General features: G+C 48.3%; 1 protein-coding gene and 1 long non-coding RNA gene across 6 annotated transcripts in view; one reads left to right on the top strand and one right to left on the bottom strand.

The window, feature by feature from the left end:
* The window catches only part of MAP3K14 (mitogen-activated protein kinase kinase kinase 14), a 43,073-nt gene extending 28,058 nt beyond the window's left edge, over nucleotides 1-15,015 (bottom strand). For 2 of the 3 annotated variants that reach the window (XM_030848968.2, XM_070044510.1), the window contains exon 1: nucleotides 14,906-15,015. The gene's annotated coding sequence lies outside the window, so the exon portion shown is untranslated. The remainder of the gene's footprint in view (nucleotides 1-14,905) is intronic. The other variant, XM_030848967.2, reaches the window with a different exon arrangement.
* Nucleotides 15,016-15,267: 252 nt separating this feature from the next.
* Nucleotides 15,268-21,661, top strand: LOC115848306 (uncharacterized). Of its 3 annotated transcripts, XR_009560464.1 has the most exons (5): nucleotides 15,268-15,529; nucleotides 16,014-16,147; nucleotides 17,886-18,068; nucleotides 18,380-18,462; nucleotides 18,715-21,661. It is a non-coding gene; the product is annotated as an uncharacterized lncRNA (long non-coding RNA). The 3 variants fall into 3 exon arrangements; XR_009560462.1 differs by lacking the exon at nucleotides 18,380-18,462; XR_009560463.1 differs by lacking the exon at nucleotides 18,380-18,462 and having other exon boundaries at nucleotides 15,320-15,399.
* Nucleotides 21,662-21,869: the final 208 nt, after the last annotated feature.

Genomic DNA, 21,869 nt, shown 5'->3' with positions numbered 1-21,869 from the left:
AAAGGAGAGGGTATTCCAAGTAGAGGGGATGGCAAAAGTTAAGGAACAGGGGTGAATCTATGTAGGAATCACAAACAGCTTGAAGTTGTTGGTGAGCAAAGCTTGTCGAGAGCTGCAGGAGATGAGGTTGCCTGTGGAGTTCAGGTACCAGATCATGGAATTGTGCTTGGTCCTGATACACCCCCAGGGGTGAAATTCTCAGAAGAGCGAGAGGCGTCTAATTCAGGGGCAGAGTTCTAGATGGAGGAACCTACAGCGTAAGGACAGATGGTGGATGCTGGGCATTAAATGAAAATCCTGCCATTGGGACAGAACTCTCCACCACCTGCCCAGCCTGGGCTGATAAAATCACAAGTTACAGGCCTCTGGAAGGCTTGCTAATTTCCCCTTCGGCAGAGAAAGGGAGTGAGCACTGGGACCTAGAAACAGACATCGGAAGAAGGAGCACCCTGAGTGAAACGCAGCTGGAGGAATCTCAACACCTGCCTCCTCGCCAGCTTGAGGCCTGCTTCCCAGGAGAGCAAGTTCTGCATAAGCATTTCCCATTAAAGAGGATATGAAATGTGAATGTAATACATTAATCATTAAAATCTTACAGGTCAGTTATAAAAAAGAAACCTGTCACGCCCACAAAACTCAATCTCACTGCCAGTTCCATAGGTCAAACTGCCAGGTAGATGAAATGTATGGAATAAAATTTATGACCATCCCTAATTCCCACCACACATCAAGGGTAACCAGCTCTGTCTGTCATACAGAGTGAAGTAAGTCAGAAAGAGAAAAACAAATATCATATGCTAACACATATATATGGAATCTAAAAAAAAAAAATGGGGCTTCCCTGTTGGCGCAGTGGTTGAGAGTCCGCCTGCCGATGCAGGGGACACGGGTTCGTGCCCCGGTCCGGGAGGATCTCACATGCCGCGGAGCGGCTGGGCCCGTGAGCCATGGCCGCTGAGCCTGCGCGTCTGGAGCCTGTGCTCCTCAACGGGAGAGACCACAACAGTGAGAGGCCCGCGTACCACAAAAAAAAAAAAAAAAAAAAAAAAAAAAATGGTTCTGATGAACTTAGGGGCAGGACAGGGATAAAGACGCAGATGTAGAGAATGGACTTGAGGACACGGGGAGGGGGAAGGGTAAGCTGGGACGAAGTGAGAGAGTGGCATGGACATATATACACTACCAAATGTAAAACAGATAGCTAGTGGGAAGCAGCCGCACAGCACAGGGAGATCAGCTCGATGCTCTGTGACCATCTAGAGGGGTGGGATAGGGAGGGTGGGAGGGAGACACAAGAGGGAGGAGATATGGGGATACATGTATATGTATAGCTGATTCACTTTGTTATACAGCAGAAACTAACACAACATTGTAAAGCAATTATACTCCAATAAAGACATTAAAAAAAAAAAAGGTTAACCAGCCCCACATGTGCAGGAACACCGCTGTCTACAGGCCCTTTCAAATGTTTAAGACACGAAGTCACCTCACTATTCTATTAGCACAGGCCTTACCCACTTCCAGCTTCTCCCTGACCCCTCCCATCTCACAATGAGGCCACGCTAATCTTAAATCATGATGTCCTTAAGATAACCTCAAGCTCAAAGACATCTGTTGGCTGTGCACTGCTTATGGGTCTGGTCCCAACTCTGTGGTCCATAATCTGTCTTACCACTGTTTCCCTAAACACAGGGTTTGGCTCTGGCCAGTCTGATCTCTCAACACCCCGCTGGCTACTCAGATCTACAGGTCTCCGTGTGTGCTTCGTCCTTGTGTGGGCCGTGCTGCACATCCTGCTTGTCCTTCCCAGGCGAAGCTCAGGCCTTCCACCTCCAGGAAGTCCCCGCTGATAGCACCTGGTCTCCTTACTCTCCTCACCCTCACTCCCTTGACTCGTTAAATAAAATAATGTAGGTGAAAGAACTCTAAACGTGATAAATCATACACCAAGGGAAGGCAGCCATTTCCTGTGCGCACAGCTCCATAATTGCAACCTAGGAGGTGTGGAGCAGATAGAAATATGGGAAAAGATGTACAAAGACGTTCAGTGTATTTTTATAATAGTAAAACACGGAAACAAAAATGTCTCATTACACGGGGAGGATAATTATTAAATAAGTCATAGTACATCCATTAAAAATGCTTACAAATAATATTTAACTATATGGAAAAATGCTTATGGGATACAAAGTTAACAGAAAAAGGATACAGAATTATATCTAAGGTATGATCCCACCTAGCATGTGTCTGTATATTTTATCAACATTTATAAAAATGCAGACACCTAGCACAGACATGCAGCAATGGTTCTCCCTTGGTGGTGGTAATATTCTTTATACTTTTCTAATTTTTCCACATTTTTTACAGTGAGGAAGTACTACTTTTCCCAGTCTTCATTTTTCAACAGATGTTTCCAAATGGTAAAAATAAAATACAGAAAGGATAAACAATGAGAAATATAAGTCCCTCCCACCACTCCCTCATTCTTCTGAGGGGATCCCCATTACCAGTTTCTTACATATCCCTCCAGAGATGTTCTCTGCGAGGTATTACTTTTACAGTGAAAACAAGCTATAACTAAAATAAGGTCTCTTGGTATGGGATGAGAACTTAGGAGGCGTCTGGTCCACATCTGTGACTGGGGCTTCATAAATACGTGATGACTGCTTCCTCACCCCGCACACACACACCACACACACAGGAAACCTTGCCAGAAACTTGGGGGCTGTTCAGTGAGTTCTGGCAGCAGGGCCGCTAAAACAGAAGCTGGAGATGGGTAAGCTTGTCCCTCCTGGTTTTGGTTTTCTTTTCACTCTCTTTCTAGTTTTCCCTGGGGGACTGTGAGTTTCATCCGTTGGGACTCAAGAAGCAGGAAGGTGCTCAGCGATCGCTGTGCCAGCCGTCCTCAACTCTGATGGCCAGTGCTTCCCTGCTTTTACTTTATAACCATCCAATGACAAGTGTATGCAGCAGTGAAGATGTTGGGTAAGACATGCTCGTGGGCACAAGTGGCCCCATAAAGAGTGGGAAACAGCAGAACTGGACCTGAGAGAAAACCACTGGCCCCTCGGTGGCTGCTGATGTCAAGGGGTAGGATCTGAGGGCTGGTCCCAACCTGGGGAACCTGAAAGAGGCAAGGGTTTCAGGCTAGTATATCTGACACTGCTTCCTTGTATATCTGACACTGCTCTTTCTTTTAAAAAAAAAGAAAAAAAATTATTTTGTTTTCAAGTACAAATATAATACTTGTTCATTATAAAAAATTAAACAATACAAAAAGTGTATATATTAAAAAAAAATCCCTGCACCATTCCCTTCTCCCTGCAATGTTAGAAACAGGTTTGGTGTAAACCCCTCTAGTTCCATTACTGTACATATACGAACATAGAGTTTGGGACTTTTTTTTTTTTTTTTTTGCGGTACGCGCGGGCCTCTCACTGTTGTGGCCTCTCCCGTTGCGGAGCACAGGCTCTGGACGCGCAGGCTCAGCGGCCATGGCTCACGGGCCCAGCCGCCCCGCGGCATGTGGGATCTTCCCGGACCGGGGCACGAACCCGCGTCCCCTGCATCGGCAGGCGGACTCTCAACCACTGCGCCACCAGGGAAGCCCTGGGACCATTTTTAAAATAAACATAGGATTATACATACATAATATTCTATACGGTGCTTCTTTCACTTAACAATGAATTATGAATACTGTTCCATTTCAGTGTATGTAGATCTATCTCATTCTTTTTAATGGTTCCATAAGATTTTATGGTACAGATGTACTATCATTTTCTCACTTTTTCTTCTATGGGTGGATTTTCAAATTGTTTCCATTTTTTATTCTTGTAAGTAATATTGCAAAACAACACCTTTATTCACTTCTTTGTGCGCTTTTCTTTCTTTTTTTTTTTCAGCCGTGCCGCACAGCTTGCGGCTTGTGGGATCTTAGTTCCCTGACCAGGGACTGAACCCATGCCCTCGGCAGTGAAAATGCAGAGTCCTAAACACTGGACCACCAGGGAATTCCCTCTTTGTGCACTCTTACAAGTAACTCTAGGTGGTAAATTGCTGGGATCAGAATTCCTGGGTAACCCTTTTCTTAGTGGGTTAGTGGCCCTTTCTTCTCTCCTGTTTCTATGTGTCAGGGAAGTAGGCAGCATCCATCACTTAAGCACAGGTGGTTACCAAACACTACACTAGTTATTTGCTAGAAAGACTATCCTTGCCCTCAAGGTGCTTATCTAGTCGGTGCAAATGGGTGGATGGATAAATAGATGATCAAGGAATCTCAAAATGACCTTGAGATCAGAAGGGCCCTGGACGTCATTTATTCCAACATAGCACTCAATGATCCTGAGGGATGGCCATCCAGCTACTTAACAGGATGGTCTTGCCATCAAAAGATCTGAGTTTGGGGGCTTCCCTGGTGGCGCAGTGGTTGAGAGTCCGCCTGCCGATGCAGGGGACGCGGGTTCGTGCCCCGGTCCGGGAGGATCTCACATGCCGCGGAGCGGCTAGGCCCGTGAGCCATGGCCGCTGAGCCTGTGCGTCCGGAGCCTGTGCTCCGCAACGGGAGAGGCCACAACAGTGAGAGGCCCACGTACAGCAAAAAAAGGAAAAAAAAGATCTGAGTTTGAATCTGGTGTATAACCATGGGCAGATAACTTAATCTGAGACTCAGGTATCTCATCTGTTAAATAAGGATCCTCAAACGTACATAACAGGATTTTACAGGACAATTAAACACAAGAAACAATGTTTAAATGCCCAGCAGGGTGCCTGGCACACAGGGGATGCTCTAGAAACATTAGCAGAACCTCCAGTGAGAGGGAAGCTGTTACAAGATGAGCAGTCCTTTCCGGGACTGGAAGTGCCAGTTGTTTGACAGTCCTTGCCTGTGCAGAGTTGAAACCACCAGCCAGCAGCCCTAGCGTTAGAAGGAAAGTCTGGAACGGGCACAGTCAAAGGAGGAGGGGAGCATCCCAAGAGCAGGGAGGCAGGAGCGGCCAGCAGGAAAAGGACCACCCATGACAGGGGTGTTGTTTGTTTGTTTGGGTTTTTTTTGGCTTCGCCTTGCATGCGGGATCTTAGTTCCCTGACCAGGGCTTGAACCTGTGTCCCCTGCAGTGGAAGCACAGAGCCCTAACCACTGGACTGCCAGGGAATTCCTGAGGGGGTTGTTCTTTGAAGAGCATTCTGCACACGCCATCCAGCCTCTCTCTCCTGGCAGTGCCTCAGCTCTGAATGGACTCAAGAGTGACCCACCAGTGCACAATTAACAAGGACCCAGAACTCCTCGGCACCTAGAGCCGAAATCAGTTGTCCTGTGGACATCTTTGGGTGTTTTCAACAACCTGCTGCTATATGTATACACAGAATTACATGCCGGTTGTCAATAATAATAAAAATAATAATGACGGCTATTATTGTTTGCTATGTATTAGGTACATTAGGCAATGCTTGCTATGTATTACATGTGTATTACTTCTTGAATCCTCACAATAACTCTAGTATCATTCCCCTTAGATGGAGGAATAAATTGACGCTCAGTAGGTCAAGTAATTTTCCCATGGTCACACTGCAAGGAAGTGGCAGAAAAGCAGGATTTGCATGTGGGACTCTTTTATGTCAAAGTCCATACTCTTAACCATGACAGTGAATCCACTTTCAAACGATTCAAGCTTTAAAAATTGGGACCCAAATGCAGAAGCTGCCACAAGCCAAAGGTTTGTTAATGAGAAACCCAGGGACTGACCCAGGAGGAAGCATCTCAGTTAGGAAGCATAAACACAGCCAGCCTCTGTTTTGGAAAAAGCAACTTTAAAATGGCAATGGGGATCAGAGACTCCAAGCATGTGGCAGGCCTGTGTTCCTTAGCCCACCCATGCCCAGCACAGCTGGACCCATCCCAGGGACCAACAGTATGAAAACGTTCAAATTCACCATTCATTTTATATATAAAGCCTGGCTCCAGGCTTCTTGAGCCTATTTTACTGTTTTTTGTTTTTGTTTTTAATAGCAAAGCCTCAAGCATCAGTTACTAAATTCATAAACACGGTTATTACTTTGTCTCCAGGCCCTGATATAGGGTATTGTATACACTTTAAAAGTAAAGTATTACAACGACATTTTCAATTCAACTTTCAAATCCTTTGCATGAGGAGAGCCAACAGTATATAGAAAAGATGCCACTGGGGCATCACTGATCCACAGAGGCAGTTACGCAGGAGAATGGGGGGCGGGGTAGTATTGAGAAAAACCTCAACCACTTCATTTTCTACAATACACAGCAAGGAATTTTTAATGTATGTTATATACAAAAGTTTCACAGGATCACTGAAATCTGTAGGTTGGGGTATTTTGTGTAACTGAATATTCTGATTAAGTGGGGGCTGCAGCATGTACCGCTCAATAACGATCAGTTTCCAAAGATTATAGTGCAGTTAACACTGCCCTCAACGCTAAAATCGTGCCAAACACAACCAGCTTTCTTTGATGAGTCAAAATGTACTTCTGGATCTTGCCAAGTCTTGAGGTCATCATTGCAAGCAAGGTCTGCTTGTGAAAAACTTTTCCTTATTTAACTTTTCGGATTGGATTCTGAGCAAGGAGCAGTTCCCTGGGCTATAGTCAATCCTGCTGCAACACAACCACTTCCCTCCTCTGTTGGTTGGTAACTCTGCTTTTCACAGGTGGGACTGGCTTCAAGCAGGGTCTACCTGTTTTCGGAGATGGAGAAAGACGGGCTCAGCCTCTTTGGAAGGGAAGAGGCTTCAAGTTCATTGTAGTTATTAGTGACAGGTCCTGAAATTGAGGAACTAGTTTGAGGAACTTCAGAATAAACAAGAAACCCAAACAACTTGGCTTTCCACAGAAGGCTTCCAACATATAGGGGTAAATGGAAGGAAGTACACAGTCCAGCTCTGCCCTTTAGCAGTGGCACCCTGATCATGGCCTCGTTTCAGATGCTGCCCTACACATCCTTTGACAGACTGGCCTGAGTGAGCAGCTTGAGGACATGTCCCTTTCAACACAGGGTCACATTCTTGTCCTCCCCCAGGAAGGGAGGAAAAGGTTTGGGACCTGTGGTATGACAGGGAATGTTCGCAGATGATCTCTGGAAGGCAGACTCTTTATTTATATTTTTATTATTATTTTTAAAAAGTTTTATTTTTGGCTGCGCTGGGTCTTCATTGCTGTGTGCGGGCTTTCTCTAGTCGTGGTGAGCGGGGGCTACTCTTCGTTGCGGTGGGCGGGCTTCTCATTGCGGTGGCTTCTCTTGTTGCGGAGCACGGGCTCTAGGCGTGCGGGCTTCAGTAGTTGTGGCACGTGGGCTCAGTAGTTGTGGCACGTGGGCTCAGTAGTTGTGGCTCGTGGGCTCTAGAGCGCAGGCTCAGTAGTTGTGGTGCATGGGCTTAGTTGCTCCACGGCATGTGGGATCTTCCCGGACTAGGGCTCGAACCCGTGTCTCCTGCATTGGCAGGAGGATTCTTAACCACTGTGCCACCAGGGAAGTACCTCCATTTCTAATCTTAATTGGCAATAGCATCCTCATTTGAGGCTGGCAAAGCCCCCTTCCTCCCAAGCCTCCCACCTATCCCTAGTATTGACCAGGACTAATTCCGTTCTGATAAAAGGAAATGTCGCAGTCAGCAGAAGGTGGGTGGTGGATCTCAGATACAACAGCTCTTTGCACTTATGGGGGCCACCATCTAGATGTAACATCAAGCTTTGCCCACAAGAAAGAGCCTCTTCACTGAGAGGAGCTGGACGGATCCCGAGGGAATGATGCCCAACTATTCTGGGTCTTCTGGCTACCTGCACACCACAGGTAACACAACAGGAGAAAGATGCAGAGGAGCTTCTTGGTGCCCAGTGGGTTTGTAGCCTTACAAACAATCATTCATAGCTACTAAAGACCCACTTTGGGTACGATACTGCCTGGTGAGGTAGGACAGTGACCTACAGGTGTAGGCAACCTTTGAGACTTCCGGGTAACCCTGCCCAGAATTGTATTTTCTTATCAACCTTCACCTCCTTTTGGTTACACGAACCTCATGGTACAAGAGAGTGTCAAATAGATTTCCGTTTACTTTTTCTTAGACTCAGAGCAGCTGCCGCTTTGGCTCCACCCTCCCCAGGTTTGGCAAAGCTTGAAGAAAGGCCGGGAGTGATGGGATTGGGTGTGGATATATAGAAGCTAGTTAAAAAATACAATTCCTACTCCAGGAGTAGTTCTTTTGTTCAAGGAGCAGCACAGCACAATGCAAAGAGCCTGGACTTTAGTTCAGATTCTGCAATTAACTAGCAGTGTGGCCTTGGGCAACTCAGCTTCTTGGGGTCACCATTTTCTCGTTTGTAAAACAGAGCACACAAACGGTTATGATCATTTCCAGGCTATAACTCAAAGAGCTCTTTCTTGACAGAGTGGTTCAGGCCTAAGGTCACTTAGCCATGCCCACCCAAAGTGACTGCTGGCTAGTCCAGATGGATGAGGTGTGGGTAGGGGGGCCTGGAGGGGAGCCTGCAACAGGTAAAGGAAACAAGGTAATACTAGCTCTTCCCTGTGGCTTCAGTGAAGTCAAGCCCACCTGGTGGGGTGATCTGGACATTGCTTAGAGAGGTCCTTGACCCTCAGCAGTCAAGTTCAACACCAACTGCACTGGTCTAGAACACAGAGTCCGAACAAACTCTTTGCCTTGAAGGATACCTGGTCACGGCTTTAGTGGTAAGAGGGTCAGAAGGCACAGCACCCAGAAACCAGGTGGAAGAGATGGCTCAGGAGTTCCCTCTGCCGCTTCTTTCTTTTCTTTTCTTTTCTTTTCTTTTTTTTTTTGCAGTACGCGGGCCTCTCACTGTTGTGGCCTCTCCCGTTGCGGAGCACAGGCTCCGGACGCGCAGGCTCAGCGGCCATGGCTCAAGGGCCCAGCCGCTCCGCGGCATGTGCGATCTTCCCGGACCGGGGCACGAACCCATGTCCCCTGCATCGGCAGGCGGACTCTCAACCACTGCGCCACCAGGGAAGCCCTCTTTCTTTTCTTTTTAAATAAATATATTTATTTTATTTTTGGCTGTGTTGGGTCTTCATTGCTGCGCGTAGGCTTTTCTCTAGTTGTGGTGAGTGGGGGCTACTCTTCGTTGTGGTGCGCGGGGCTTCTCATTGCAGTGGCTTCTCTTGTTGCGGAGCACGGGCTTTAGGCGTGTGGGCTTCAGTAGTTGTGGCACATGGGCTCAGTAGTTGTGGCTCGCAGACTCTAGAGCACAGGCTCAGTAGTTGTGGCACACGGGCTTAGTTGCTCCGTGGCATGTGGGATCTTCCCAGACCAGGGCTCGAACCCGTGTTCCCTGCATTGGCAGGTGGATTCTAAACCGCTGTGCCACCAGGGAAGCCCTGTGCCTTCTTTCTGAGTCCAAACACTGGCTCCAGAAGTATGGCAGGCTCAGAATTCCAAAGTCTCCTGAAAGCCAGGGTTGAATCTAGCCTTCCTAATCACTGGAACTCTTCAGAGCCTCCAACTCAGGTGGCGAAAAGGAAAGCAGGTAGAAAAGGGTTCCCCAAAAGGCCTTTTACACCAAAGTATGGTATGTATCTCTCTGCTTTTTGCCAAGGGGTTTCCCAGCTCCCTAGAGCCAAAGCTCCCCTCCTGCTTCTTTGTTGACTCTCACTGCAAGTGGGCTATTTTCCACCCTCAAGGTGGCTGGACTCAAGAGTGCAGTGACACTGCTGATCTGGGCTCTGTGCCGGGTCCACATGAGCCTCCTGCCGGGGGATCCATCTCTCTGTCAGTCCACAAGCCCTGGGAGCCTTCGGTTTGCTTCCTTACCCCTGCCTCCAAAGCCCTTGGACCGAAATGAACATGATCTTTGGCAGAGGGCTTCTCAACAAGGTCTGTTCAAGACTTCCTCTGCGACTGAGCTGGGGAATAAATCGCCTGTCACCTACACCCCTGCAAGGGTGACTCACCTTCCAGAGAAAGTGCTCTGCTCACCTAAGCAAAGCTGCCTGGAAAATGACTAAGGCGCCTATCAAATGCACCCTGTGGGGCCGACCAGTTACCGAGCTGGGCCCAGACACACTCTGCCTCTCACCTCCAGCCTGAAGTGAAGTGTGGAGCTGCCACTCCAGATCTGCTGGTTTCATTTTCATCTGAACTGAGCTCCACACGAGGCTTGACATCCGGTAATCTATTTTTTCTAAAAACTAAGTTCACTTTAGAAATGACTCTTTGGCCACGAAGGCAGCTTCCCCAAGAGAAAACAAAATGTTATTTAAAGGCAACGTCAGTCTGGTGGGAGCCTGTATTTTTGTTTTGTATTAAGAAGGGGAAAAAAAAGAATTTAAAATATAATGTGAAACTGGTTTTTTCTTGGGTGATTTAAAGGGAAATCTGCAAGTCCCTGACTGCGGATCCAGGGCCCCCAGACTGGCAATAAGTCGACAAAGCGTAGTGAGCTGAGGCTGCCACATGGTGGTGGGAACCTTGCCCCACAGAACCCAGGTTTCCCTCCTGGTCTCCCAAACAGAGAAGAATGAGTCCTTGCTGACTTATATTCTACACAGTGTTTTCCTTTTGTTCCCCTCCAGAGTTAAGGCTAGGACTTCGCTGCACGGGGACACAGGACGGCCCTAGAGAGGCTCAGCTCTGCCTCTTGCTCAGAGTCCTGGGAGGGCTGAGGGTGGCCAAGGGTTAGGTTCGCCAACTCTGACCAGGCAGAGCCAGAGCTTTTTTAAACTCGTTTGGAGGGTGGTAAGGGCAGGAAAACCTGACAGCTTAACCCTCTAGACAGAAGAAATGTCCCCCAGGAGGTCCTGCTGAGAAAATGACTGCCCTTATCAGGCAGTGTGACCCTTCCTGACGTCATCTTACAGAAAACAGGTCTAGTCAAAGTGTTAATCGGCAACTACTAGTACTGCGATTACTACTACAACCACCATCAGCAGTTATAGCCATTGTGTCCTATGACTTATTCTGTGCCAGGCACCAAGCTCAGCACTTTACATACATTCTCTCCTTTTCTACTGAAAACAACACCACGAAGTATTTACAGACGAGGCACCCAATGCTTAGAGAAGAGAAGTGATTTGCCTGAGGTCACACAGGCAGACAGTGGCAGACCTGGACCTGACCCAACAGCCTAAACCCCCAAGTTGGATACGAAGATGCCGTGGACTTGCTCTACCGCTCCTGGCAAATCACTTGACCACTCTGCTTTAATTTCTGTATCTGTAAAATGGGGATAAGCAGACTCGCCCAGAGGATGCTCTATTCATCTTTTAGACTTTTGTTAATAATAATTATTATGGACAATCAATATCAACTAATAATTAATTGTTAACACTTATTAATTAATACTTGTTAACATAAATAGATAAATAAAGCAGCTACCCTGGTTTAGTTATATTCAAAACTGACCTGTTTTGGAAAAAAAAAAAAAAAGAAAACAACTTACCCTTTCATGAGTAAGTTAGTAGAAGAGGCAGTGAACTAGATATCAAGAAACGTGGGTTTAGCTTCTAGGCATGACACTGATTTCCTGAGTAATCTCATCCCCTTTATTTCCTTACTAGGCCTCACATTCCTGATCTTTGTCTCTGCCTCTCTTTACGGGAGTATTGTGAGAAAATACAGAAAATAGCCACTAAGTACCATTACTCTGGATGCCATACAATTTCAAGGGATTTATGTCAGGAGGATAAGAGATTAAAGGGTATAAAATAGCAGGGGATCTTAGTTTTTTTTTTTAATTCAAGTGTAGTTGATTTACAATGTGTTAATTTCTGGTGTATAGAAAAGCGATTCAGTTATACATATATATATTCTTTTTCATATTCTTTTCCATTATGGTTTATCACAGGATATTGAATATAGTTCCCTGTGCTATACAATGGGACCTTGTTGTTTATCCATTCTATATGTAATAGCTTGCATCTGCTCACCCCAAACTCCCAATCCGATCCCGCCCCCCCACCTTGGCAACCACAGGAAGGGGATCTTTTAAACTACTGATAGAGTACAAAGAAGGGTGCACAGGCTTCTGAGAAAAAGTGACTTTTCTCTGCATTGTCACTCAGGCAGTAAGACAAGGCCAGAACTGAAGACCTCAAATGCAACATACTTCAGTGTCTCGCTCAGCTCAACTGAAGTGTTCTACCGCACGATCTGCCCTATGTTTGGCCTTCCATTTCTAATCTACTGCTTGCAACATTTCAGTCAGCATCACCAAGCAAATGCAAAGCCTTCACACGTGCATCACTCTAAACGCTCACCTAGTCCTTGAAGGTGCTCAACCCCCGTTCCTTTCCCTGCTGAAGGATCTCAGGCATGCGGCGGCCAGAGAGGCTGGCTTATCCTTAAAGCTCCCTAAATCCACTGACAGGGAACTGTCCCCCTTCCCGCCAATTTCACGCTGGTGCCATCAAAAGTGCCCATAAGGCTCAGATGTTTCCAGTTTAACTGAAATACTAAAATGGGGCAAACAGGAAGCATCAGACACAACTGCGGTAGTGACTTATTAATCATGAAAGCAGAATTTTAGTTGCATTTTAACCTTTTGCCAGGAAAAAAAAAAAAACACCTCTGAGATGATGGAAGCCATTGGTACAAAAGATGCTGCCTATGTGTGTATCAAGCTGACTTACACTTTTGATTTAGGACTGAATTTGGTTTTAAGATTTCTTAATTACTCTCCCAGAAAAAAACATGTATCAGGTCAACCAACATGAATCTCTCAGCTCTTCATCAAGGCAGGCAGGCCTGTTAGGAAAGCTCATGTGCTGCCCATAGAGACAGGAAAAAAATAGGAAATTAAAAGTGACTTTGCAGGCCAAAGTGATAGGACACTCTTAAGAGGGTGCCAACAATGAGGAAAACAGCCCTGGATCGGGCTTTACCTCTTTCACGTATCTACAGGTCTCTCACCAGACCCTGGTCCGGGTGAACTGTTACCACGCACCAAACAAAATCACAACAGCTGCCTGGAGTTGGACAACCAATCAGGGCAGGCCTGCTTCTCAACATTAAGTGATATACAAACACTCCAAGCAGATCACAATGGAGTCAGTGTTCAACAGGAGAACCAAAATGAGGAACCAAACCTCCGTCTGTTGAGGCGAAATGGCCAACCAGACATTTTTGTTTAATAGATGAAGGCTCATTTGGCAGGGTCTCTGTGGTGCCGCTCCCACAAACTCTAACTGACAATACCAGGGGCGAAAAACCCCCTTCAGAGCTAACTGCTCCTTATACTCTGAAAACAGTCAGAAGGCGACCTAAAGCTTGGCGGCTTACCGCTGTCTGATTTCACAAAAGTGCTGGAACATATACCTGGGTATATATTTCTAAAATTAAAGTCAGAGACTAGTACTTTTACTTTGAGGCCTTCTGAGAAGTTCACCACACCCTTCAAAATAAACGAGGATGTCCTCAAGGTGTCTCAAAATCTCACATGTCTGGCATTGCTGCACCAAAGGAACTGACTTTGACATCACTTAAACAACAGCAAGAGTAAATCCAAACACTTTGTAAGACAAGCACCTGTTCTCTCATGTTAAAAGCATAAATACCCCAGCGAACACTTCTCCCTCTGTCCTGCATCTTAAGTCCCATAATGTGGTCCTGGTCCAGGGCAAGGAGCCTGGGAAAGACCCCAGTGGCTCAGGTTCAAGTCTTCACCCTGAGTCCTAGCTATGAGGCATTAGGCAATATCTATTTACACCCCCGCCCCCAATAAACACACACCTGCCTCAGGTGCCTCACCTCTAAAGCAGGACAATACTATCTTATCACACAGACATCTGAAGGAAAAAGGAGGTTACAGGTATGAAGATACTAAGTAAAAAACACATCATTAATGTTAAGATACTATCTCCCTCTCATCTTTCAGAAAGACCATGTTTCTAGTCAAGGGGTTTTCAACATTTTTCCTGGAATAAACTTCAGACTTCTATTTTGTATTAGGCCCCACCTCTCATCATTTAGCTTCATCTGCTTTTCAAGTTCTTAATCAAGGGACAGGTACTCACTGTCCCCCAGTTAAAAAATAATAATTTTACCATTTACAGCACTGATTTGTCTCTTTTCTCCATTCATCCCCTAGTCCACCCTTAGGACTGAGAGCAATATTTTAACTTCAATTAGGAAAAATCGGCTTTTTCTGAAGTTACCCAGCACCGAGGAGGTTCCCGGGCAGGTGGGGCTCTCTGTGCCTCACAAGTGGCCTCCTTCTGCCTGGTGCCCGGTGGCTGCAGGATGCCAGGGCCACGATGGGCTTCCAAGATGGGATATTTTATCTGAGCCGACAGATAAAGTCCTGAGTGGAGTGGACAGAAGAACTACAGAGGGGTCAGGGAGAGAAAGAGGATATGCTGCGAGTAGCCTGCACTGCCCCGCTGGGTGGCAAGGGCAGGTTCTGCCTCTTCTCCCAGGCTCGGGGTGTGACCCCAGAACTTCCCAGGAAAGGCCTGAGGTTTTCACTGCCCGGACAGGTGGTAGGGCTCACGGACCCGGCGCACCTGGGCGTTAGGCACCTTCCGCCCGGTGCCGAGGTGAGCCCTCATCCTGGGGGGCATCCAGGGAACAGAGCAGGAGGGGCAGGCCCGGCGGTGGGGCAGCTTGGCGCGGAGGAACAAGGATGTTGGAGAAGGGGAAGCAAGGCGTCCCTGCGCGCGCTTCGGCCGAGCGTGTGGCCTGCGGGTGTGCTGGTTGAGCACGGCGTGAGACCGTGGCCCCGGCAGCGTGCGTGAGGGAGCGCCGGCGGCCGGCCGCCAGGGCCGAGGGCCCCCGCGCGAGTGGGTCCCCCGGCCGCGTCGCTGACCCCCACCATTCCGGGGCGGCGGGCCAGGCCGCAGCCCGGCCCCGGGTTGAGAAGCGACCCATCCCCTCTGCCCCTCGCCCCGGGACTCGCTCAGGTCACCTACCGGCCAAGCGCCGATCTCCCCCACCAGCGAGTGTCACGCTCCGCTCGTCCACGATCTCCCGCCGCCGGTCGCCGACCGCTGCTCTCAGGGCCCACGGTCGCCCCGCCCCGCCCCGCCTCGGACCCCGCCCCCTCACCGCCTTCCCGGCCATCCCCGGGGCCACGCCTCCGCCGGCGGCAGCAAATTTGCCTCGCTTCGCGCCTCCTTGCTTTGGCCTCACCTAGACCCTTGGCCCCGCCCACTCCTCCAATCTAACCAATGAGACAGCGCGTCCCAGCCAGTTCGGTCCTACTGCCCCAAGCAACGATTGGTTAACAAGGCCTCGTTTCCAGGAATGGGCACTATTTCCGGACAGTGTTTATAGAGAACAGATTGCTGGGCTGACGGATCGACAGAAGGCGGAGGCGGTAGGGGTGTTGGTGTAACTACACATGCGCGCTCGGCTTCTGGCAGTCTTCAGGGTTGCTTTCTTCTGGAGGTTACGGGAAGGAAGGGTGAGCGTGCGCATGCGTGGGCCCCCCTCCCCAACCTAGGACCTGGTTACCTAGGAGACGGCGAGGCGTGCTCTCTCTCCAGGCTTTGGTTGTGTTTCCTCTTTGCTCCGGGCCGTAGCGGCTGAGGCAGGTGTGTTGGTTGTGGAGGGAGCGGGGCGGGGCAGGGGTGTGTATTTAGAAACACTTATATTGAGCACTGGCTGTGAGCCTGGTGCTGTAGAGGCTCTGAGGATAAGATAGGTTCTAGTGCCTGCCCTCGAGGAGGTTGGGGGGCTAAAGGCCTACGCAGGTCAGACCTGTGTGTTGAAACCCAGGTCTGGTGAGAGCGTGCGGCTGGCGTGGTGCAATCCCTTTCCACAGCCAGAGAAGCAACGTGGTGTGAGCGCTGCGTGAAGCATCTCCTCGCTGGGTTTACAGGTTATGGAGCCAGAAAGAAGATTAGAGCTTTACTTATTTAAAAAAAGGACTTGGAGTCTGGATATGCACCAAGGTGTCAACAATGCTTTTCTCTGAATGGTGGGTGGGGGTGGGCGTTGGGGAAGGGGTAGGGGAGGTGCTTAAGGGAGGTATGGATATTTTTTCTTTTCTAACTTTTGCTTTTCCATATTTTCCAGCGTTACCACAGTGAGCTTGTATTTTATTCATAATAAAGAAAATATTTCCACGCTTAAAAAAAGTTTGCAAAATAAAAGATATGCCCCTACCTGGGCACCCCACCCCAATAAGTGGTCTACAACAGGCAGGTGTGGTAAGTGGCTCTAATGGTACGGGTAAGCAGGCCCCATTCAAGGCTGTCTGGGGAAGTAAGGATCACCCAATCTCTGGAAGTGTTGGAGCAAAGACCTGCTCAGGACCACTTTGCAGACAGTGGTTCATAGCTTGAAGTCTGTTTCTGGAGATCTGCATCCAACAGACATCTTGGTTGTCAGGGGATACGGAAGACCATTTAGGCAGAAAACAACCATCTAGAGGCCTCACCCACTCACTCAGGCTATAGATAAGTTTTGTTTGGCTGGCCCAATGTTTTTTTTCAATTGAATTTGAATGCCTTCGAGCAGAGCCTGCAGTTCCTCACAGCCCCAGCCCCCGTTGTCTTACACCCAACCACTTAACCTATGTCATTTGCCTGGCCACTAAAGTGTTTGCGGTCATGGTCCAGATAGAGCCCATACTTTGGAGCTGGACAGTCTCTGTTGCATAAACTGGCTCTGCTACTGACTGACGTGGGAAATGATGGGTAAGAAAGAAGCTGGGGGCCCTTAAAGCTGCTTCCAACCACAGGGTTTTCATTTCTGTGACTCAGGGAGAGGTAGAGCTTGGCCAGATGGTGGGTTACAGGTCAGTATCAGCAAGCCTGGATGCAGGGCTTGCCTCTTCCACCACCTGTTTGCCTCTGGGCACACCGCTTCTCAGGAAAGATGTGGGCACAGGGCCAGAGTCTGCAGACATTCCCTGGCCTGCCTTTGCCTTCTCCCTCTTTCACCATTCCTTCTTTACGACACCCAGTGCCCATGTACTTTACCCAGCTTCCCTCGACACTTCTCTCGGTCCCTGCGATGACCCACCCACCCTATCAATATTATCTGTCTTTAAATCTATCCACTAATACTAATGTGTATTACTGGGAGAGAGTGAACCTGTTGACCCAAAGTTGCAACTCCCAAGAAGGAATTTCACATCAGGTTGCAGGAGAGGAACAAACCTCTACAGACTAGTGAGGACAAGATTTGGGACTCCTGGTTTCAGCTACTTTCCCCAGGCCTTTCCAAGCCCAACTGTGTGTGAGGTGAGATAAGAAACAACATGATACTCACTGCAAGTGAGCACTGAGCACTTCTGAGCCTTGAAATGCTGGCATCTTCTGGAAGGAGAGCTTCAGGGTAAAATTAGTTCCTTCCAGCCCAGCTAGTTGAGTCACGACAACCTGGGAAGGCTTCTAGCCCTGAGTCAGTTGTGCAGCCTCAGCTCTGCTTTAAATAAAATAAGTTGGTATTTATGGGATGACTCACACCTGGAGCAGTGAGCTGGGTTCTCAGCACTCAAGGATTTCTGCATCCCACTCCCATGGTTGAAGTCCGGCAATGGAAGGGCAAGACTATGCTCTTCCACAAAGAATAGTAGCTTCTGTTTTTTGAGAGCTTATAAAAAATAAACCAGATGTTTCTAAGTGCTTTGTATGCATAATAACCTCGCTAAATATTCACTCCTGTCTAGGGTTTCCCAACCTGGCACCACTGACATTTTGGATTGGATAGTTCTTTGTTGTGGGGAGGCTATCATATATATTATACGATGTTTAAGAGCATTCCTGCCCTCTGCCCACTTGATGCCAGTAACACCACCCTCCTACACCCAGTTGTGACAAGAAAAAAAATGTCTTCAGACATTGACAGGTGTCCCAAAGGGAGCAAAAGTGCCCCCAGTTGAGAACCTTTGCAGTCTAACCTCACAGAATAATAACTATTATTGTCATCCCCACTTCACAGATGAGGAAACTGAGACTCAGAGAAAAGTGACTTGCCCAAGGTCACTTCACTGTAATAGAAGATCTGGGATTTAAACCAGGTGTGACCCAGAGCCCCTGCTCTCCTGCATGCAGGACTCTGCAAAGAGACTGTGGGCTTCAAGGAGCAAATTGCCCAATCACTTCTGTAGAAGAGTGATGAAGAGTGAGTGAATTCTGTGCATCAGTGAGAGAATGCCATTCTTGGATCATTTCTCCTTTTCTGTTTGCTTTGGAAGAAAGGCAATTATATTCTGGTTTTTATTGCCTTGGTCAGCGCAGTTCATGGTGTCCAGCAATGTCTAGTGGGAAAGTAGCTAGTGAATCATCTCTGTGTCCGTGGGTCTTAGGCCCCACTTTCCTGGGAGATCCTGAAGTTATGCTTGAAAAGAACTCGGATGTGAGGCTGAGATCAGAGACGACTGGGGGGTGGGAATGGATGTTCCTGAAGGAGAAGCAGCTTTCTTTCTCCATCAGGGACCTGGCCGAGGCTGCAGCTGTAGTGCTGTTGCTGCCCTCCCGGGCTTGGACCTGCCCCGTTGCTGCCACCCAGTCCAGAGGTATTGGTGGGACTAGGGAGGCAGGAGAGGGAATGGGTTCAGGCAGTGGTGTGCTGGGGCTCTCTTCCTATCCTGCCGCCAGGAACTCATGTTGCTTGAAATCAGACATGTTGGGAGTATTTACACCATAGAAATTAGCAAACAATATAAACCAGGCCTACCTACCCGCCAGCTGGTTGTTCAGCATTTACCAGCGCACCATTGCATGCAGGTTCTAGATCCTGATTGACTCTCACTAATTCTGCTTAACAGGAGGAGATGGAAGGGGGCATGGCGAGCCACAGAGCTATGGGACAAGAGGAGGAGCCCCGGTGACGTGGCTGAGGAGAGACGTGTTCATCTCCACAAAGGACGGAGCTGCCTGGGTGGGGGTCTCTGGAACACTGGGCAAAATTGACCTTACCAAGAGGTCATCTCCTGGGCGTACCTGAGACCCCTCCTGACCTTGGAGCCCTCTTAGGCTTCTTAGGGAGCCCTGGGTTAAGGCTTGACTCAAATTCTTCTCACTTCCTGATGGGTTATCCCCTGCTAGCTCACCTCCCTGCCTCCAGTCTCCTCTCAACGTCATTCTCAACCCTTCTGGTGGATTTCATCCTCCTAAGAGACCACTTAGGTCATGTGTTCTAGCCCCAGTGTCTCCACATCTCTTGCCTTTCAATTCCTCACCTTTACCTTTTTCTTCTCAACCTCCAAATATTATCGAGTCTCCCCAGCCAAAAAACAGACGGGTAAAGAAAAAAAAACCCTTCCCCTGTCTCGACTTTCCCCTCTCAACTCCCAAACTTCTTGGTACTCCTGGTGTCTGCTTCATCTCCCACTTGTGTGTAACCCCGGCGGTCTGTTTTTTGCCCACTATCCCTTCTCTCCATGGATACCCCACTAACCGCCTCTGAGTCAGATGACCTTGTCTTAGCTCCCATATGCAGCCAGCTACAGATGTGATGCTCCGGGCACCTACTGTGTCAGGCCCTGGGGAGGGAGTGCGGGACCTCCAGACCAGTCCCTGCCCTGCCCTTAGGGAACACCCTTCCCAAGGGTGGACAGACCTTGAAAGGTGACTACAGATGAGGACCGAAATCATTCCAGGTGATGAGGATGTTGAGAGGATGGACAGAGTGTACTGTATCATGCAGGGCCCAACCAGGGAAACAGAACTCATTCCGAGTTTTTAAACATGGAATTTCACACAAGGAATTGGTTACACAGAGGTTGGAAGAGCTGAGAAACCCAGGAGGAGATGGCAAGGTAACCAGGAATCCACTATTAGTCCTGGGTTGGGGGGAAAACAGTGTAATCAGTGGCGGGGGGGCCAGGGTCACTTGGAAGAAGTTGGAACCACAGAGGAGATACAATCCACTTCCATAGATACCACTCAGGACTGAGCGGGATGAAGATTCTCCTCTCCTTCCACGTTCCACCCTCTGGTCTCCTGCCAGAGCCTCTCATTGGTCCGGAGCCTGCAGGGGTCAGTCACCTGCAGTGCAGAGCAAAGAAGGTGAGGACCAGATGGGAGGGCAACAGCCCAGGACCACCACCAGGATGGGATGGGAGAGGATGAGGGGGCGACTGACTTAGTGGAGGGGGCTCAGAGAAGGCTTCCCTGAGGAACTAAGCTGAGACCTGCAAGGTGAAGGGGAATTGGAGGAGAAAACGTTCCGAGCAATAACTGACATTTTAAAAAGACTAATTTTTTTAGAGCATGAGGTTCCCAGCAAAATTGAGCAGAAGGTGCAGAGATTTGCTATCTACCCCCTGCCCCCGCACACGCACAGCCTCCCCACTATCAGCATCACACACCAGAGTGGTACCTTTGTTACAGTCGATGAACCTACACTGACACGTTGTAATCACCCAAAGTCCACTGTTTATATTAGGGTTCACTTTTGCTGTTGTATGGTCTATAATACAGTCTATGGGTTTGGACAAGTGTATGATGACATGTATTCATTATTATAATACCATACAGAGTATTTTCACTGCCCTAAAAATCCTCTGTGCTCTGCATGTTCATTCCTCCCTCCTCCCACCCCACCACCCCAAACCCTGGCAGCCACTGATATTTTTACTATCTCCATAGTAATAAATAAATAAATTGTGATACATCCAACCAATGAAATACTATTCAGCGCTAAAACGGAATGAGCTATCCGACATGAAATGACTTAAATGCATATTACTTAAAAGACTTCTATGCGTATTACTAAGGGAAAGAGGACAATATGAAAAGATTCCATACTGTATGATTCCAACTATATGACATTCTGGAAAAGGCAAAAGTATGGAGACAGTAAGAAGGTCAGTGGTATTTTTTTTGCCCATTCTCTTCCTGAGGCTTCATGGATACTGTACTTTCTGTCTCTGTTTCTTTCTCCAGTTCTTTTTTTTTGTTTTTTCGGCCGTGCTGCGCGGCTTGTGGGATCTTAGTTCCCTGGCATTTCCTCTTTCTCCCATTCTTAAAGACTGAGGCACATCCCAAGTTTCAGTCCCAAGCCCCCCACTTCTCTGCACTTTCTCCTTTGGAGTTCTCATCCATTCCTAACTTCACTTAATCATTCCACAAACATTAATTGAGCACCTGGTGTGTGCCAGACACTTGAGTTGGCCCCTGGTGACAGTGAGAGATGAATGAGTCATGAGGCCCGCCCTCCAAGAGGAGATGGACAATGTTGCAATACAATGTGGACGGTAGTAGGAAGTCCTGGGTGAGGTAAGAACACATAGAAGAGATCAAAGAAGGCTTCCTGGAGGAGGTGACCCTTGAGCCGATTGCTGCCAGGTACGCTAGCAGTGAGCCAGGTGAATGAGGCGGGAAGAACATTCAGGTGGAAGGAATAACATGTGCACAGGCAGACAAGGGGCCTGTCAAGGCACATTGTGGACTTGGGTGTGGAATGCAAGGGATGCGGGGAGAGAGAGAGCCTCAGGCTGGCCCCGCAGGCTTTGATCTGGATTGCAGAGGGCCTTATATACTTAGTAGGCTGGGCTGGGGAAAAGACAACATTTCTAGAACACAATTTGATTTAAAATTTTTTTTTCTTTTTTCATCTTTATTGGAGTATAATTGCTTTACAATGATGTGTTAGTTTCTGCTGTACAACAAAGTGAATCAGCTATGTGTATACATATATCCCCATATCTCCTCCCTCTTGAGCCTCCCTCCCACCCTCCCTATCCCACCCCTCTAGGTGGTCACAGAGCACCGAGCTGATCTCCCTGTGCAATGCAGCAGCTTCCCACGAGCCATCCATTTTACACTTGGTAGTGTAAATGTGTTGTTGCTACTCTCTCACTTCGTCCCAGCTTCCCTCCCCCCCCCCGCCCCCACCCCCCCCACCCCGTGTCCTCAAGTCCGTAGAGCACATTTTTAGAGACGCTTCTCTGTCTGCAGTGTGAAAGGGTCGGGGTGG

This window comes from Globicephala melas, chromosome 20 (assembly GCF_963455315.2).
Source record: "Globicephala melas chromosome 20, mGloMel1.2, whole genome shotgun sequence".
Classification (NCBI taxonomy): Eukaryota; Metazoa; Chordata; class Mammalia; order Artiodactyla; family Delphinidae; genus Globicephala; species Globicephala melas.
This window is presented reverse-complemented; position numbering and strand designations above follow the sequence as displayed.